Raw genomic sequence first — 22,406 nt, 5'->3', positions numbered from 1 at the left:
TGATATAAGTGTAGATCCTTGGATTGAATAATGGAGGTGAGCTGGTAGTGTGGTCAAGAATATTTTGAGACACTCGATTTTAGATGTTAATGAATATTATTTGATTTGTGACAATCCAAAACATCATTATTTCATTTTGGATATTATCCATATTTATTATCAATGTATATATTTATTGAGACATGTGAAACCTCGCATGTACATATTTGATTTTACAAGAGATACACATATTTATAAAGTTCAAGGTTTCCACCTATTTTTAAGTAGATTAGCTTGCACGTCCAATAAAGCAAGCTATTTTTGAAGAAGTTGACCTATTTGTAAAAGTGGACACTATTTTGAGCCCCACAAGTTATTTCAAGCAATATAATTTAAATACACCAAGAGGAGACGAGAGCTCTGTATGGGAGCAAATTGGACCCAATTTTGTGTTATGCGTAATTTTTATTTTATGCTTTGTGATTAATACTTTGGAATTATTCTAGTGGGTTCTTTTCACTCTCCAACATTGGTATCAGAGCCAAGGTTGATAGCAAAGTTTGAAGATGGTGAAGAACCAGAAGATAAAGAAGCTTTAAAATGGGAGAGAAGGTAGTTCTTCACTCATAAATTACCAATGAAAGGCGAAGGTTCATTTAATAAGTCTTGTTTTTGTTTATTGGATAACCAAAATGCATGTTTCTTTTATCCACAAGTCAAAGAAAGGTAGAAAACCACTTTCCAAAACGATCAAAAACCTAAAAGTGGTTTATCTGTTTTCTTTCTATCCGTCACCAAAAATTTGTTTGCTTTCATCTACAAGCTCCAAAACCATTGTTATTACAGTTTTTAGTCGAATTTCACCTTCCTCCATCTTCCAACATTGCACAATGCAAATTCCATCCTAAAGTATTTTATTGATTTCTCCGCACACAATCGCCAGTCTTTTTTTATTATTATTTTTCAAGCCTTGGACTATTAAAGCTTTTAAGCTTTAATAGCTCAAAGCTTTAGAGCTATTTAAAAAAAACTCAAAGCTTTAGAGCTTTTTTAAAAAACTTAATTCAAAACTTCTCTTAAAGCTTTTAAACAGATTTCAAGCCTCTATTTTTTAAAATCTCTAGTCCATAATCCAACCGCAACCTTGCAAATTATTTTTTTGCTTTAAATTTTTTTCATAAAATTATAGAGCTTCATTTTGGCCTAAAAATCCCTACTTTACCTAAAATTGCTATTTTTTAGTCCAAAAATTTCTTAAAAATTACCAAAGATTTTTTGGATAAAGTTGAAAAGTCTTTTAGAGCTTTTGCAAGAAATTTGGTACATTTTTGACCACTTATACATGCCAATTTCAATGGAGCCACCAACTGGTAAATTATTTATTGTTTTCTTTTAAAACTAGCACACTTGAGATTTTCTTTTTGCCGAAATATCTTGTATGCATTAGAATGACTCACCCATCACCTCACAATCCTTAGTAACTATCCAAACTTCTGGACTTCTGGTGGAATGTCTTTGACTCTTATATATTTGAACGTAATTCTAACTTATTTGATGTATTACTATGCATCTTCAATGACAAACCTGAAGATGAATGGTAAAAGACCCGGAAACACAATCATGAAGCAAGTCATGTCATGATCCCTATTGGCAACACTCACACATTATCTTTCAATATTCAATTTTATCAACTCATGGAATAACACGATATTATTCGAGGATACATAATTGATGATGATACCACCATCGCTCGTGAGCATTGTCTTACTCACTTACATTATCTTTAATCTCACTTTCACCCTATAAAGATATTTGTCATGGTGCATACACATGTTTTTAGAGGATTTTAAAATAACACTTTTATCATGGTGCATACACATATTTGTCATGGTGCATACACATGTTTTTAGAGGATTTTAAAATAACACTTTTATTTTGTAGCACGTAAACCACCCATCGAAGATGACAATCTTTTACTCCAATTTCTTATTCACATATCATTCCAACATAAAATCAATTCATAATAAATAGATATTCCTTTCTTGAATATATTCTTGCACTATTATTCCTTTTTGCTGCTACGAATTTCAACAACCACAAGAAAGGGCAAAATCTACTAGCTCGGGCTCAAAGTAGTCCTCATCTAGGAGGATGTTTTGGGATTTGATGGAGAGGTGGAGGATGGTCTATGAGAAACCTTCATGTCGATAGGCTAGGTCCTTGGCTAGGAGATACAAATTGAGGGCAAGAGAGATTGATTCTCAATGCTGAGAAGAGAGACTATACTTTATCATCAACATCGCAACTCCAAAATTTCGGCCTCTTCACCAAAATAACTCTCTATCATGATCACCACCACTTCACCAATAGAAAGAACTCAGCACTTCATGCCTAGCGAGTGGCCTTTCCAACTTCATAGCCGACCACACAAGCAACACGCCTTCTCCAATACATAACTCTCAGTCCCACCGAGATAACCCCAAGGGTCCAACTACTTCACCAACAACACGAACCGGCCCACCTTCAACACTTTTCCCATTTTCCTGCAAAACAACATCATCACCGGCCTCACCAAGCTAACCAACCTCCATTGGCATACCAACACAACACCACCGACCACACCATGCCACCCCTAGCTTCTCCAATAGCCACCTGGCACTTCTAGTCAAGCAATTGGCAACCTAGCCATGTCACTGGTGTGCTTGCAAGGCACCTGACCACACCAAGCCAATATAATAATGATATATAAATCAATATACATATAGTAAATATATAATAATACTATTATATATAAACACATTCACACACACATACGTACATGTACACAGTCACACACAGGTGAATGTGGAAGGGGTGGGGTGTGTGTGTGTGTGTGTGTGTGTGTGTGTGTGTGTGTGTGTGTGTGTGTGTGTGTGTGTGTGTGAGAGAGAGAGAGAGAGAGAGAGAGAGAGATTATATGTATGTGCGAGAGTGTATACGAGAAGAGTGTGAGAAGAGAGTGCATGTGCATGTGTATGTGTGTAAGAGAGGGTTATGTCTATGCATGTGACAGACATAGAGAGAATGCATGTGAGAGAAACACATGCATACATGCATCTATTTTAGTCATACATATATGCATCTATGTGAGAGAGTCACACATAGACAAGTGCACACACATGCACATATGCATACACACATGGGCAGTACACACACACACATACATAGTCACTCACTCACACATGCTTACACACACATACACATGCATAGATGGATACACACACATGTAAGCGCACACTTGCATACGCACATACATATGTAAGCAAAAAACTTCATGTCACAGCAAAGCGCGGGTCACCTACCTTGTTTTTTTCACAAAGCTTAACTAAACACATCATATTGTAGGGAATGCAAACAATTTGAATGACTCCAAGAGCTCATCATTGTTGACACACTATATAGCAACTCTCCATGGAATACATTAAACTCCACATTTTAAACCATCATTGTCTTTTCTTTATGTTACTTTACAATGGATATGATTCAATTTATCGAACTCCACATTGTAAAACACCACTGCTTTTTCTTTATGTCACTACACCATGAATATAAATGAATTCATTGACCTCCACATTGTAAACCATGATTGTTTTTTTTAACACTTTGTACACAATCTATGAGAATAGTAAATAAGTTGTTGAATTTTGGTAAAGAATAGTATGTCCAATAAAAAGTAAATGATTTTCCAACCTTGGATGCTATCGTACATTCAATGTAGGGAGTTGACCTATCCAATGGCCAAAGCTAATTAGTTGCAAGCCTGGTCGAAGGGTGCCAAACTAGCCCTCTCCTTATTGTGGCAAATCTTGGTTTCACTAAGCAACCTAACTCAAATGTTTAATGTACTCACTATTTTTGCATGGTGTAAATTGGTGCACTTTTATGACCTAATGTGGCCACATTACCCAAATGAACTCCATACCATTTCATGTTGTTTTATCTTTTATCTTTTTTTGAGCTCACTAGTGTTGCGACCCATCTCCAACGGACAGGAAGCATTTTACATTTTCAAGGAAGCATTTTCCATGTAATTACAGGCAAAAGAAATATGTGTAAAATCACCCTTCCTTTCCTTTTAGAAGACAAACACGCATAATGATGTATGTATGTATGTACATATGTGTACGTGTACGTGTAATCCATTGAAACCATACATGCTACAATTGGAAGATATGTGTATGTGTGTGCGTCTATGAACGCATGTGTGCATGTCACATACACACATGTAAATATGTATCTATGTAGGTGCACACACCCATAATATCCATAGATATTGTTCACACTCATACATATATGTATACATCGTCCGCAACTTGCCAACCTTCTATATAAACACATCATGATTGCCATATATATCCATATAGAAGCTTCTAAAGCACCAAACTTGGCATATAAATATACATCTAGCATTACAAATCGATAAAATGATGACAATCTTAACACACCTGAACACGACTTTAAAATAATCTTCAGGGATTCTCTCTTTTTGGTAGCCTATACCTCGCGCCTCCATCTGGCAAAATGTATGCCACAAAAAACATTAGCATTGAAGTGTATTTCTCGTTGGAAAAAAGCAAGATAAGGATAAAAGCGTATAGAACTCATTTGGTGGATCAATATTTGAGGCAAACGGCATTTGAAAAGGTTTGTAAACAACAAATCAAAAAATTATGTATTGTCCAGTGCCAATGCATCGAAAATCTACCTTGTCAAGCTTTTCATAATCCATAAACATTACACGTACATGAAGTTGATCTGCAACCTTCCGCAATCTTAGATTGTAAATTCCTATGAGCCCTAAACTCTCATGTAACTATCTCGACCATACAAACCCAACAATAATCTGGGTTCTAAACAGTAAAGATATTCCCTATTGCAAAAAGAATGTTTCAATAAATATATAAATTAATCAAACAAAACACAAAAGCTACATAAAAAGGAAGTTTCTATATATACCGTAAAACACTAGTGCTCTCTAATAGTTCAATAATTAGAGATGTTGTTGCTTGTCCTTCCCAAAATGGAGGGTCTACAATTTTGTAAGATCCCTGTTCCCACCGCGCAACGGATTCGGGGTGCTAGTAGTGGAAGTAGCACATCTTGCGTGGGGCAGGGTCCCACACTCGGGGCCTCACCACGGATATCCCAACACGTGACTAATTCCTCGATTCTTCCAACGAACTTGGAAAAACTTCTCTTGCCCGGAAAGCACGGGCAATTCCACCACGATAGCTTTTCCCTAATGTAGTCAAAAGCCTTACTTAACTGAACTGATCCGAACTCATAAGTTCCATAGTCAGATTCAAGGGACAGATTGCACTTGGATCATAGAGACCAATGCTTTTTTCCTCACCGGAGAGGCATAGCCGTTGATCCTTTTTTCCATATCTACTTCCATATCCACATTCACACATCCACATTCACATTCACATAATCCACATTCACATTCACATTCTCATTCATACATCCATATCCACATTCCACATCTACATCATTTCTTTCACATACATATAACTACATCTATTCTTTCACATACATACATCTCCATCTATTCCTCGTTCATTTTCATCTAATTGATTCGTTTCACATCCTCATATCTATTTATAGAATACAAGAGAATTCTTATTTTTGATATAAGATTTCTTTATGAATTTATTTATGCATAAATTCCATTTTAAGGAGACTAACACTTTCGAAATAAAAATCAATCTTTTATGCATCTTCCTATGCATAAATTCATTTTAAATGAGAATGACACTTTTGAATAGAAAATCAATTCTTTAATGCATCTTCCTATGCATAAAATCAAAATTGACAAAAATAACTCTTTTGAACTAAAAATAGATTTCTTTATGCATCTTTCTATGCATAAATCCAATTTAGTAGGAATTACACTTTTAGAATAAAAAAAATTTTCTTATGCATCCTATTTATGCATAAAATCATTTATGATGAAAATCACTCTTTTAATATAAAAAAATATCTCTTATACATCTAATTTATGCCTAAAGACATTTATGATGAAAATCACTCTTTTAATATAAAAGAATTTCTTTTATGCATCTAATTTATGCATAAAATCATTTATGATGGAAGTAACACTTTTATAAAAAAATAATCTTTATGCATACCTCTATGCATGAAAATCAAATATGATAAAAGTAACACTTTTATAATAAAATAATAATCTTTCATGCATACCTTTATGCATGAAAATCAAATATGATAAAAGTAACACTTTTACAATAAAATAAAAATCTTTTATGCATGCCTCTATGCATGAAAATCAATTATGATAAAAGTAACACTTTTACAATAAAATAATAACCTTTTATGCATGCCTCTATGCATGAAAATCAATTATGATAAAAGTAACACTTTTACAATAAAATAATAATCTTTTATGCATACCTCTATGCATGAAAATCAAATATGATAAAAGTAACACTTTTATAATAAAATAATAATCTTTTATGATAAAAATAATAATCTTTTATGCATACCTCTATGCATGAAAATCAATTATGATAAAAGTAACACTTTTATAATAAAATAATAATCTTTTATGCATACCTCTATGCATGAAGTTCAATTATGATAAAAGTAACACTTTTATAATAAAAACATAATTTTTTATGCCTAAAAATCCATTTTGATGAAAGTAACACTTTCATAATAAAAGAAAGTTATTCCTTTATGTATAAAAATCTATTTTGATGAAAGTAACACTTTCATAATAAAAGAAAATTATTCCTTTATGCATAAAAATCCATTTTGATGAAAGTAACACTTTCATAATAAAAGAAAATTATTCCTTTATGCATAAAAATCCATTTTGATGAAAGTAACACTTTCATAATAAAAGAAAATTATTCCTTTATGCATAAAAATCTATTTTGATGAAAGTAACACTTTTATAATAAAAGAAAATTATTCCTGTATGCATAAAAATCTATTTTGATGAAAGTAACACTTTCATAATAAAAGAAAATTATTCCTTTATATGCATAAGAATAATAATAATCAATATGCGTCTTCTATGCATGAAAATGACACTTTTAGAGTGTAGAATTGATAGGAATTACTCTTTTAGCATAATAAAAGATAATTCTTATTTCCAAAAATTTTGCCATAACCTCCTTTGTATGGCTGACCATTTTTCAAATTTTCTTACTTAATTTTGTCTTAAAAATTAACTCTAATTGATTTAAAGTAATCTATACTAATCAAAATTCACTTATAAAAGAGAAAACATTATAAAAAGTTTAATTCCATCAATTTTCACTTAACTAGGATAAAGAAGGGTTGATTCTAAGAAGAGAGAGGGGAAAAGCCTTTCGATCAAGGCATAACATCCATTTATCACTTCAAACAATCATAAACATTAGAAAAATGTAAAATCAATAAAGAAAAATACAAGAATCTCTACTTACATAATTTCTTGGAGCTTTCCTTTGGCTTGATGGTTTGAGGGTTCAACTCTTATTTGTAACAAGAGTGGCCACCAATCTTTGGAAGAGGGAAATGTCAAAAACTAGTGAATTATTAATAAATTCACAGTTCTTGGCTTGGGAGGAGCAGAGTAACAGTGCATAAAACACTATTAAGTTCTATTTATAGAGGAAAAAGTGAGCCTCTAACCAAGCCAACTGATTCTAGAATTTTCCAGATCAGTTTGGTCAATTTTTGACCATTTTTGGGTCAGTTTTGGTCACTTTTTGGATCTAGTTGAAACAGAAGAGAGGAGAGATGAAAATATCTCATTATTTGGGAGTTTAAAACTCATTCAAGCATGTGAAATAGGCACCCTCTTCATAAGGGGAATTCCCCCATGCAAAGGTGTCAAAAATGCATCATTTCGCCTAAATATCTCTCTTTTTTAACTATTAACCTTGTCCTTAGTCAACTCTTCATCTTATGTGAGTATTTACTCATTTTTGGGAGATTTTTCTTTTATTTCTTCATTTATCTCCTCCCTACATTTGGATGAATCTTATTGGTCCATAGGAACTTTAATTTAAAATTTTGAAAAAATCTTCACCCCCAGAATAATGCCTCTTGAACAGATTATACTTAATTTCTAATGCACCTTCTGAAAAATCTTTTTTTAAAACTTCTGTTTCAGGGGAACTTATTTTAATAAGATGAGGTATTTTTCTATCCAAAAATATTTAAAATCTGAATATTATCTCTCTAGAATATTTTCTCTCTCTAGGCCAAAACAGGTAGAAACAATATCTTTTATATTTCTGAAGAGGGGAATGAATTACAGGGGAAGATACTGGACATCATGAGGGCTGGGGGGAGGAATCTTACATTCTACCCCACTTAAAAAACGCGAGATGTCCTTATCTCGCAAGTGGAGTATGATCTTTTTCATCATCTTCTTCTTCTTCAATCACTTCCAGTGTTACTGCTTTGGAAGTGGACGACCGATTTGGGAACAACTCTCTTTGACTTCCCCTATTCTGAGGTGGAGGTCTTGCATTACTTTGGGTTGAAACTGCAGGTTGGATAGAGGGTCTACCTCTGGGACTTCCCTGATTTTGGCGGATAGAACCGTGATTACTCTGGACGGAAGGGACTGGAGTTTGGAATCTTGATCCCTGATTTCCCTACCCTAAAAACCTTGATCCAAAAGGAGTTGGGAAATCCATACTGCGATGTCCAAATCCTTGATAGTCATAGCATTTCATTCTCTTGCTCAAGGGTGGAACTTCCGAAGTTGAAATCCAGGGAATTGAGTTTCGGAAAAAGGACATTTCTTTCATTCTGGAACTTCCCATATCCTGGGTTTGACTCTGATATCTCTTAGGCGGAGGAAGGTTGCAATCACCTTCTGGGAATAAAAACCTTTTGAAAGGTGATGGTGCTGGATTTGGCGAGACTTTGACATCAAAGGCTTTGGCGAAATCCTTCGCCATCCGAACTGCTTTGGCCATGGAAATAGGTTTGGCATTCTTGACTAAAGTATCTAATGGCTCGTTCATTCCCCGAATGAACCTGGCCATCAGCTGCTCTTCATCCAATTGAGGGGAATATTTAAGGAGAAGTGCAAATGCCTGATGGTACTCTTCAATTTTTCGGGTTTCCTGCTTTAGTTCCAAGAACTCATTCATCTTAGTTTCAAGAAAGCCTGGGGGACAAAACCTCTTTCTGAGGTAAGCCTTGAGATTGGTCCATGTTTGGGTATTTCGGTCGAGACGGTTTGTCTCACAGTGGTTTCTCCATGCCACTCTAGCTGTCTCCACTATCTTCAGCCTTGCAAGAGCCATTTTGCTCTTCTCATTGTACCTGATGACATCGAAGTATTCTTCCATTGATTCGATCCACTTCTCCACAGTCTCGCCCAAGTTTTCCCCTTCACCTTTGAAAGGTCCAGGCTACGAACTATGAAGAATTTTACGAACATCCAGGTCGAGCTCTTCTTCATCGAGTTGGGGGTTAACATTTCTACAACAACGACCTTGATCCATGTTCCTATCAATACGAAAATTCTTGTTAAGTCTCTTTATTTATGATTCAATCCGAATTTTGATTCAACTGATTCCGGGGTTCTCTAAATAGGTCGGCTCCCCACAGAATCAAGGGATAAAGATACTCATATAGAACGCATTATCAGTTAATAATTCATTCAGAATATCTCATTCATATCTTTAACACAGTAATGGTCCATTAGACTAAATTTTTCCATCTGAACAGTCCTCCATGGGGATTTCAATTTTTCAGATTTTTATCATCCCTTAACTTGATCCACTGATCAAAAGTTAACAGTAGTAATCTGGCAGTACAATCCACTAATCTGATAGTGATTGGCTGAAGTCATTAACTTTATTCTAGCTACGAACATTATCACAGGGACTCGTCCCATTCATCCTCATTGCGGTTTCGCTCAGCTTATTACATTTCAACCAATTTTCAGGGAGATCATCATTTTTCAATCAGAATCCAATTCAACTCATCAGTTCTCAACCAGAATTTAAAAATCATATCAACCACATTCGAATTCATCAACTGGATAGCATTAATGCTTATAATTTCAAGTCTTAGAGTTACTCGTATATATTGCTAGTAAAGAGCTGCAGTTATACCCTCGGTATATACGGTAGTCACGGTCCTTGGAATTATAAGGTAAATACTATCATGTCTAGGCCTCAAGCAAGTCAGGGATTCTATACAATTGCGGTACTTCCACGTGAAGACCGAATTACCAAATTACAAATTTCAGTTTGAATATCAAATTGTATGAATTTTTTATCACACAATTACAACCTTTTTGTGCTTCTTGATAAATTTTTAACATATTATTTGGCTTCTCGGTTGATCCTCATTAGCCAAATGGCTCTGATACCAACTGTAAGATCCCTGTCCCCACCCCGGATTTGGGGTGCTAGCAGCGGAAGTAGCACATCTTGCGTGGGGCAGGGTCCCACACTCGGGGCGTCACCCACCACACGGACATCTGAATAGGTGACTAATTCCTCGATTCTTCCAAATCGAACTTGGGAAAACTTATCTTGCCCGGAAAGCACGGGCGATTCCACCAGGATAGCTTTTCCCTAACGTAGTCAAAAGCCTTACTTAACTGAACTGATCTGACCAAACTCGTAAGTTCCATAGTCAGAGTCAAGGGACAGATTGCACTTGGATCATAGAGACCAACGCTTTTTTCCTCACCGAGAGGCACAGCCATTGATCCTTTTTCCATAGAACAATTTTTGTCCGGGATTTACTTCATCTATCAAACTAAACAGAAATTGAGTCTCGATTTACGGATCCATCAATCCAGCCTAACCCCATCCAGTCCCATGGGTTAGCCAACCGCTCAACCACTGTAGTGATGGGATCCAATTTAGAATTTGGTTAGGTTTTGTCCCGGGTACCAGGGAAAAGAGTTCCCAGGCCCCCTAGCCGGAAGTTCATGCAAACATAAAACTAGTCACACCACTTACGCACCCAATATGAAATTGCCTTTTTCTCAGCATCAGCTAACTTTAAAACAATCCTTTAATGAAACCATTATGTCATTGATCACTATCCTCAAAATCTCTGGTTGAATCCATATTTCTAATCATTCATTCATCGGTGTACTTATGGCATCATTGGCAACCAGAACGCTCACCACCTGTTCACTCAGGGGCCTTTTCGATAGTTCCTAGCTCATAGTAACCGGCAATATTCACATAACAAAATGGAATCTTTGTGGAAGATCAGCAAGATCAACCAACACATCCATATAAAAGAGCAATGGATTCATCCATTGAGGACCAGCAAGGGCAATCAACCAGATCCATGCCCGGTTTCAAAAAACAACTCTTACTCCTTATTCCAATATCTTCCACAACGCACGTGTGGGTATCTTCGACGACCCAGAGCCCGAGCACCGTATGGTTAGCACCCTCTAGGATCCTTCGCAGGTCACCTAGCGCTTCACTCAACAGGCTGCTTCCTTGGTCCCTCATCCACCATACCGGAAGCTCACCATTTAAATCGAACCGAGGCTGGTCAAGACCTCGGCCGACCTTGCTATGCGAGACGTCCTCTGTTGACTCTCCATCAGCTGTTGCAACTTTATCAGGTAGGTCTCTACGACCACATACTCAAGACAGTCAAAATGCTTCCCGAGCATCTTTGACATAGCATCTTTGACATAAAACAGTCATTTGCAAACAGTTTACAAATACAGTTTCTATATTGAACTCTCGTCGTTCCACATTATTCCATATCAATCCATATTACTTAATCTAATTCCAAATCATATGTGTATCCATTCTTGACCAGATACATCATTTTCCATCCCATCACATCGGATTCATTCACTTCACATAACATCCATTCCTATCTTTCTTAATTTACATTACGTCTCATCACATCCATTTCTCATTATATCTCATTCGTTCAGATCTTATATTATTCATTTACATATTCTGATGATTCACATGATATCTCATCTCATCCCTTCGCTTATATCGACTTCGTATCCATTCACATTCATATTTGCATTCATTATTCCACACACACATCCACATTCGTACATCCACATTCACATCTACATTTATATATCCATTTTCACATCCACATTCATACATCCACATCCAAATCCACATTCATACATCCACATCCACATCTACATTCATACATCCACATTCACATTCACATCCATACATCCATATCCACATTCCACATCCTCATTCACATTCACATACATCCACATCCACATTCCATATCTACATCCATATCCCCATTCACACATCCACATTCATATTCACATACATCCACATTCACATTCCATATCTACATCCATATCCCCATTCACACATCCACATTCATATTCACATACATCCACATTCACATTCCATATCTACATCCATATCCCCATTCACACATCCACATTCACATTCACATACATCCACATTCACATCCAAACATCCATATCCACATTCCACATCCTTATTCACATTTACATGTATACATCCACATCCACATTCCACATTCCATATCCACATTCACACATCCACATTCACATTCACATACATACACATTCACATTCACATTCTCATTCATACATCCATATCCACATTCCACATCTACATCATTTCTTTCACATACATATAACTACATCTATTCTTTCACATACATACATCTCCATCTATTCCTCGTTCATTTTCATCTAATTGATTCGTTTCACATCCTCATATCTATTTATAGAATACAAGAGAATTCTTATTTTCGATATAAGATTTCTTTACGCATTTATTTATGCATAAATTCCATTTTAAGGAGACTAACACTTTCGAAATAAAAATCAATCTTTTATACATCTTCCTATGCATAAATTCATTTTAAATGAGAATGACACTTTTGAATAGAAAATCAATTCTTTAATGCATCTTCCTATGCATAAAATCAAAATTGACGAAAATAACTCTTTTGAACTAAAAATAGATTTCTTTATGCATCTTTCTATGCATAAATCCAATTTAGTAGGAATTACACTTTTAGAATAAAAGAATTTTTCTTATGCATCCTATTTATGCATAAAATCATTTATGATGAAAATCACTCTTTTAATATAAAAAATATCTTTTATGCATCTAATTTATGCATAAAATCATTTATGATGAAAATCACTCTTTTAATATAAAAGAATTTCTTTTATGCATCTAATTTATGCATAAAATCATTTATGATGAAAATCACTCTTTTAATATAAAAGAATTTCTTTTATGCATCTAATTTATGCATAAAATCATTTATGATGAAAGTAACACTTTTATAAAAAAATAATCTTTATGCATACCTCTATGCATGAAAATCAAATATGATAAAAGTAACACTTTTATAATAAAATAATAATCTTTTATGCATACCTTTATGCATGAAAATCAAATATGATAAAAGTAACACTTTTACAATAAAATAATAATCTTTTATGCATGCCTCTATGCATGAAAATCAAATATGATAAAAGTAACACTTTTACAATAAAATAATAATCTTTTATGCATGCCTCTATGCATGAAAATCAATTATGATAAAAGTAACACTTTTACAATAAAATAATAATCTTTTATTCATACCTCTATGCATGAAAATCAATTATGATAAAAGTAACACTTTTATAATAAAATAATAATCTTTTATGCATACCTCTATGCATGAAATTTAATTATGATAAAAGTAACACTTTTATAATAAAAACATAATTTTTAATGCCTAAAAATCCATTTTGATGAAAGTAACACTTTCATAATAAAAGAAAGTTATTCCTTTATGCATAAAAATCTATTTTGATGAAAGTAACACTTTCATAATAAAAGAAAATTATTCCTTTATGCATAAAAATCCATTTTGATGAAAGTAACACTTTCATAATAAAAGAAAATTATTCCTTTATGCATAAAAATCTATTTTGATGAAGTAACACTTTCATAATAAAAGAAAATTATTCCTTTATGCATAAAAATCTATTTTGATGAAAGTAACACTTTCATAATAAAACAAAATTATTCCTTTATGCATAAGAATAATAATAATCAATATGCATCTTCTATGCATGAAAATGACACTTTTAGAGTATAGAATTGATGGGAATTACTCTTTTAGCATAATAAAAGAAAATTCTTATTTCCAAAATTTTTTCCATAACCTCCTTTGTATGGCTGACCATTTTTCAAAATTTTCTACTTAATTTTGTCTTAAAAATTAACTCTAATTGATTTAAAGTAATCTATACTAATCAAAATTCACTTATAAAAGAGAAAACATTATAAAAAGTTTAATTCCATCAATTTTCACTTAACTAGGATAAAGAAGGGTTGATTCTAAGAAGAGAGAGGGGAAAAGCCTTTCGATCAAGGCATAACATCCATTTATCACTTCAAACAATCATAAACATTAGAAAAATATAAAATCAATAAAGAAAAATACAAGAATCTCTACTTACATAATTTCTTGGAGCTTTCCTTTGGCTTGATGGTTTGAGGGTTCAACTCTTGTTTGTAACAAGAGTGGCCACCAATCTTTGGAAGAGGGAAATGTCAAAAACTAGTGAATTATTAATAAATTCACAGTTCTTGGCTTGGGAGGAGCAGAGTAACAGTGCATAAAACACTATTAAGTTCTATTTATAGAGGAAAAAGTGAGCCTCTAACCAAGCCAACTGATTCTAGAATTTTCCAGATCAGTTTGGTCAATTTTTGAACATTTTTGGATCAGTTTTGGTCACTTTTTGGATCTAGTTGAAACAGGAGAGAGAAGAGATGAAAATATCTCATTATTTGGGAGTTTAAAACTCATTCAAGCATGTGAAATAGGCACCCTCTTCATAAGGGGAATTCCCCCATGCAAAGGTGTCAAAAATGCATCATTTCGCCTAAATATCTCTCTTTTTTAACTATTAACCTTGTCCTTAGTCAACTCTTCATCTTATGTGAGTATTTACTCATTTTTGGGGGATTTTCCTTTTATTTCTTCATTTATCTCCTCCCTACATTTGGATGAATCTTATTGGTCCATAGGAACCTTAATTTAAAATTTTAAAAAAATCTTCACCCCCAGGATAATGCCTCTTGAACAGATTATACTTAATTTCTAATGCATCTTCTGAAAATTTTTTTTTTTGAACTTTTGTTTCAAGGAAACTTATTTTAATAAGATGAGGTATTTTTCTATCCAAAAATATTTAAAATCTGAATATTATCTCTCTAGAATATTTTCTCTCTCTAGGCCAAAACAGGTAGAAACAAGATCTTTTATATTTCTGAAGAGGGGAATGAATTACAGGGGAAGATACTGGACATCATGAGGGCTGGGGGGGAGGAATCTTACAAATTCAGCCATGAATATTAAATAGATCTTGGAGAGCAATAATACCTATATTATAGCAAACGTCTAGAACATCTACCTCAAATATCTTGTCCATCACCATAAACGAACGAAAATGATCTCCTTGCCACATCCATCCTAAGCAATATACCCCTGATATCAAATATAACTCTCTCTCTCTCTCTCTCTCTCTCTCTCTCTAAATATATATACACACACACACACACACACACACACACACACATATATATATAGCTATGTGTATGTGTGTGTGTGTGCTCAGTAGCTTGAGCCAAGCAATGAATAATATAATAGCACTGTATATAAAAGCAATCCAAAAGTAAACAAAGACTGCACTTGCACATCTTTGGAAACATTCTCCATTCAAATGCTTACTTCATTGTACAAAGATATGTATAAATGTAGTCTCTAACATTTGGAAGCTGCCATTTACATTTACATTCTTCGGCATGCCATTTGCAAAACCTCTTTGTAGACAACATTGGTTGTGAAGACTTCATTTGCATTTGAATCTCTTGTGCCGCTTTCATATTCCACAATATGCTTTACACACACTTTCACTGCATCGCATGATCTAACACGTGACATAGCAATGTATAGTTGTCCATGTGTGAATACTTGTGTGGCCAAATAAAGTCCCAATACACTCAATGTTTGCCCTTGGGACTTATTTATTGACATACCAAAAGCTAACCTAACAGGAAATTTCCTCCTTCTCATGTCAAAAGGCAATTGAAGCATAGTAGGCATAAATGTTATCCTGGGAATAAAGACTCTCTCTCTAATGTTTGTACCTGTAATGATTTCTGCTTCTATCACCTTTGAGTTAAATTGCTTGCATACCAATCTAGTACCATTACGTCGAGGGTCCAAATTGCGGAGCAAAATGATAGGGGCATTAATCTTTAGAAGTAAGCAGTGAGGAGGGTAACCACCACCTAAGTTCAAATACTCAATTGGATACAGTATTGCATCATTCTTGCAAGAAACAACGGAATCTACACTGAGGCATTCTCTTTCAAGACTAGGCAACGAACTCAAGGCTAGTTCATTGATCTCATCAACCTCTAAGTTTTGTGGTGCAAGAATAGCGCACCGTCTTTGAAGAAGCATGCATAATCCTCAACTCTCTGAAGATCTTTGTATACCCATTCTACCAAACTCAAAACAGAGTTGCCATGGATCAACATTTGCGGTGCAATTACCACTCTACCATCATTGTTTTCATGACCTATAGTGCCATCCCATATTTGTAATGTCCATTTGACAAATTCATGTTCTATACCATTATAAGCACTCTGTCTAACCCGCATATTTTGGGTGAGCTTTAATACACTCACATATCTCCAAATATGTGACCGGCATAACGTTGCATCAACAATGTCCTCGCACGATCCCTTTGGCACAATCGGTAAGATTTGCCTGAAGTCACCCCACCAAAGAGCATAACTTTTCCACCAAACACTGTATCACTTTGCATAATCTCCTTCAATGTTCTCTCCAGTGCTTCATATGTGTACCTATGCATCATTGGAGCCTTGTCCCAAATAATTAACCTTGCAAGCTTCAACACCTCCGCTAATGGGCTATTAGCTTTAATTCCACATGTGCTAGAAGCATTGAGTACTAATGGGATTTTGAATCATGAGTGAGCTGTACGACCATTTGAGAGTAACAATGTAGTGATTCCAAACGATGCACATGCCAGGGCAACGTGTTTCTCTCCATGCAATTGAGATAGCAAAGAGTTGAAACAGGAGAGAGGAAAGAAAAAATTGCCTGATCCACCTGGACCATCAAGGAAAAAAACACCACCCTGGTTCAAAGAAACAACTCTAAGAATAGTATCAAATGCTCTTGTGATTGACAACTATTAAGACTCCTTTTCATGGAAACAGACAAACCAGCCTGCTGAACAGAATCAAACATCATCTCTTCCATCAGCAAACCATTACTGATGATTGTGGTAACACTTGATCTATCTGGAATAGGCAACCCTTCAAAATCAGCTAACCGCTTTCCATACTAGTGTAAGAGATCTTGCATGTGCAACAAAACCTGATTTGTTATATAGAGTGACGAACACCAACATTAACACAACCTCTGTGCTACAATGAATGGAAAAAATCTTTTGAAAGTTTGACAGAGAATTTGTCCCAAAGCTACCTAGGGTATATAGGCTCACAAAAAACCATTATAATGACAAACAATTGACGCAGTTGGAATCCTATATTCTGAATATTGCAGCCTCATATGGAGACACATGTACCACTCCTCATCACTCTCCAGTATTCTGAATATTGCAGCCTCATATGGAGACACATGTACCACTCCTCATCACTCTCCAGCATTCCTCTGGCTTCACATGCAGCCTTAAAACATGGATACAAATGTCCATTCCATTAGGAACTTAATGGAGTCTTTTTGGGCCCTTTAATTTGCCATGAGGTTATGGAAACGTTTAACTTTTTGACAAATAGGAGCCCGCCATGTAAGCAAAAACCATGGGTTTGTAAGAGAGGTGTAAGAGTGGTCAAAGGGAAGACTTCTTAAATGAACCTTCACCTTTGGTTGGCAATTTATGAGTGAAAAACTACCTTCTCGTAAATTTCAAAGCTTCTTTATCTTCTAGTTCTTCACCACCTTCAAACTTTGCTATCAATCTTGGCTCTGATACCAATGTTGGAGGGTGAAAAGAACTCACTAGAATAATTGGTATAAATCACAGAGCATAAAATAAAAATTACACAACACAAAATTGGGTCCAATTTGATTTCACACAAAGCCCACATTTGAGTCTTGGTGTATTTAAGTTATATTGCTTGAAATAACTTATGGGCTCAAAATAGTGTCCACTTTTACAAATAAGTCGACTTCTTAAAAAATAGCTTGCTTTATTGGATGTGCAAGCCAATCTACTTAAAAATAGGTGGAAACCTTGAACTTTATAAATATTTTTATCTCTTGTAAAATCAAATATGTACATGGGAGGTTTCATATGTCCCAATAAATATATACATTGATAATAAATATGGTTAATATCCAAAATGAAATAATGATGTTATGCATTGTCACAAAATTAAATAATATTTGTCGACACCCAAAATCGAGTGTCTCAAAATATTCTTGACCACACTACCACCTCGCCTCCATTATTCAATCCATGGATGTACACTTATATCAACTATACCAATCAATTAATAAATAAATTGATAAAAATACAAATAACCATACGAGAATCATAATATTAAGATGATGTAACTAATACTCCCACGCATGTATAGTAACCCATATACACGTAAAGTAAGCTATATTCACCCAGATTTAGAAAGGTGTCCCAATCTAAACCCATCTAAGAGAATTCATAAATAATGGAAAACAGAAATATGTAATGAAGCAATTATATATGCACATACACATGTATGGGCTAGGCACATGGACCTTAGGTCCCTTGAGCATAGATTTGGGGCATTGGCATATTTATTAACCAATGTGAAATGGCCAGGCACTATATAAGTGACCTTGGTCTAGGCTATTGTAGCCTTTTACCATCATTTGATATGATGGATATTTTGTCTTCTTGGAGGTTATGCCCAATCTTTCATGGCTGATTCATGGAAATCTTTCCATATCTAGGTGCCCCTAAGTTGAGTGGGACATGTGTGTACTCCATGCTAATGAGTGCAAACCCCTAGGTCCCTTCATTGCATTAGTATTAGAAGCATGGATTCTCTTCATTGCATTGGTATCAGAGCTATGGATTCTCTTCATTGCGTTGGTATTAGAGCCATGGATTCTCTTCATTACAAAATATAAAAATCCATAAATTAACTCCTCAAAGCACTTACATGTTGGTGGTCAACTTTTTTATGAAACTTCGGCATGTGACTAGGCACTACTGGTGGGCGTATCCCCTGCCTATCTGTGGAGTGTGTGAAAAGGAAGAACATCGACTAACCAATGTCCTTAGAGTAAGTATTGTTTACTTGGAGTCTACTGCCAATCTTTCATCTTTAATGTAAATGTGCAACTATGCAGGTAGGTGGTTTATTTCTTGGTCTTGGAAGATTTTGTGAGGAGTCATTATATATGTAAGTTAATATGCATGTATGTGTATGTGTGAGGTTGAGTAAGTGTGTGGATGTAAGTGTGCATATTTTTGTATGTGCACATGCATGCGAGTGTGTGTGCATGTGTTTTTTTTGTGTGCATGTGTGTGTGTGTGTGGTGCATTGTGTATGCGCACATGCACGTGTTTATGTTGGCATACATATAGATCTATTTATATATACGTATATACATACCTAAATAAATAAATATATGTATCTGTGTGTGTGTGTGTGTTCTCTCTCCCACACATGTGCACATAATATAATATTATTTGTGTGTGTGTGTGTGCATCTATTTGTACTAGGGAAAACAAATGAGCAAATGAGAAACTCTTTAATGTGTGTGTGTGTGTTTATATATATAAGAAACTCATTCAATGATTGATGGTGACAACTAATTGTGAGTCCCAATGCATCTAGGCTTGTGGAAAAGAACCTTCCCTTTAAAAAGTTCAAAAATGTGAAACTCTCCTATACACATACACATACACATACACATACACATACACATACACATACACATACACATATACATATACATATACATACATACATACATATATATATACTCATTCAATGAGCACATGACTTGATGGTGACAACTAATTTTGTGAGCCCCAATTCATTTAGGCATGTGTAAAAAATATGTATAAAATTTTTAAAAAACCTCCTTTATCCTTTATGTGAAAGATCTCTCCTTCTCTTGCCAAGTCACAGGTCTACTTTGCTTGCCACATGGTAGGTTACAAGTAATATATATATATAGAAGGTACAACTGGTAGGTGGGTTTTTTCTTAGTCTTAGTAAAGGTACACCTGTGGAGGTAGGTTTTTTCTTTGTCTTAGAGGACTTTGTGGAGACTTGGGATTCAAGCTTTTGGTTCACTCAATCCAACAATTTTTTCTTAGTCTTAGAGGACTTTGTGGAGACTCGGGAGTCAAGATTTGGGTTTAGTCAATCCAACTGTTAAAAATAAAATAAAATTATTGATTTTGTGGATATTGCTTGTATTATGGATCTTTACTTATGGTGTCTCAATTGAATTTTTGCTGCTCGCTCATCCTTTACTTCGAAATAAATGGCTAAATTTGCAGCTTTTCAAAGTCGAGCAGCAATGGCCTCATTTCATCCCCAAGTGCCCCTCATTTTATTTTTTGCCACTCTTCTGACTTTGCATCTCACCAGAACTTGTTTGACCCAGGCATAGTTAGCTGCAGGCTTTCACGTCCCCTTGGCTTCCCTTTTCAATAATACTCTATAGATCTTTGATGATGAGCATGCACTTGTGGGTGATGGGGCATAAGTACTATATGAGAAAGTGTAGTTTTGTTGATATTTCCAGGTTACTAATGCGTTAGAGATACCCCTCACAAAACCCATTTCAAGCTTTGATTTATATGGGTGGAAAATGAAAAGGTAATATTGTCCAAAGACAAGAAAAGCTAAAAAGAAAAATTGATCGAAGGTGCCGCTAAATTTGGTTGCCCATCCTTTACTTTGAAATAAATGACTAAATTTGAGATAAAAATGCCTTGTGAATTTTTTTACCTTTTAATAGAAATTTTCAACTTTTCTAAGAAAAAGAAGAAATAAATGGCTTAAGTGGTGACACAACTAAACTTTACCATGACTAGACACCAATGGTGGGCCTATCCCCCGCCCATCAATGGAGTGTGTGAAAAAAAAAACACCGAACAATCAATTCCAATTGCCCTTAGAGTAAGTATTGGAGTTTAATACCGATATTTCCTCTTTGATGTAAAGGTACACTAATGGAGGTGGATTTTTTCATAGTCTTGGAAGACTTTGTTGGCCAAAACCCACTTGTGGAGGTGAGGACTTTGTGGAGACTCGGGAGTCAAGCTTTTGGTTTAGTCAATCCAACAGAATTGTAGGTGAAACTGTAGTTTTGTGGAGGCTTTTGTGAGGACTCGAGAGTCAAGCTTTTGGGTCTTCTCACGTATGCTATTGGATCTTTACTTATGGAGAGGCATAAGTACTATAGGTGGAAGTGTAGTTTTGTTGACATTTTTCAAGTTTTTAATGGGTTAGAGATGCTCCTCACACAACCCCTTTCAAGCTTCGATTTATATGGGTGGAAAACTTCAAAGGGGTCTCCTCTCCACTAAATTTTCATTGCTCATCCTTTACTTCAAAATAAATGGGTAAATTTGAGGTAAAATGCACCTTGTAATTTTATTACATTTTAATATAACTTTTCAATGCTAAGCTTCTCTCTAGCTTCTCTACTAGGGGATAGTGAGCAACAATGGCCTCATTTCATCTCCAAGCACCCCTCATTTGTTTCTTGCTACTCTTCTAACTTTGCATCTCACTATGATTTGTTTGGCCCAGCAACGAATACCACTAGTTGCAAGCTTTAACCTCTCCTTGGTTTCCATTTTCATTAACAATTCTAGAGTCTCAACCCCCAACAATGGCTATTTTTTCCCATTCACATTCTCGCTCGTTTTCTAAAGGCTGGAAAGGTTTTTTGTTGGGGATATGCACCAATCGACGTATCGATCAGAGCATCTTTGATTTCTACCTTTGTGTTTCTCTAGGAAGGCCCACAAAATTTACTAGTTCGATGTTCTATACATTCCTATATAGTTAAAAAAAAACATTTTGCTAGATAGTTCACTAGAAAAAATGAACGTATCTAGTAAAATTATGGATCTGTGGAACACTTTCCAATTCTTCATTCTAGGAAAACACTTGCCATGTAGGAAATAAACTAGCAATAAATCACTATATAGTAAAAACTATGTAGTAAAAAGTTTCTATATAATAAAAGTCATGAAAGTATTCACTGCATAGTAATTGATTTAGGTAACTTTTCCTAAATAGCAAGCTATATAGTAAAATATTGCTATATAGTAATCACTAATCAATAAATTATTGCATAGTAATGTATATAGTAAAATATTA

This window comes from Cibotium barometz, chromosome 41, assembly GCF_041138505.1.
Source record: "Cibotium barometz isolate CiBa-2024 chromosome 41, ASM4113850v1, whole genome shotgun sequence".
Classification (NCBI taxonomy): domain Eukaryota; kingdom Viridiplantae; phylum Streptophyta; class Polypodiopsida; order Cyatheales; family Cibotiaceae; genus Cibotium; species Cibotium barometz.
Note: the sequence above shows the minus strand (reverse complement) of the source record.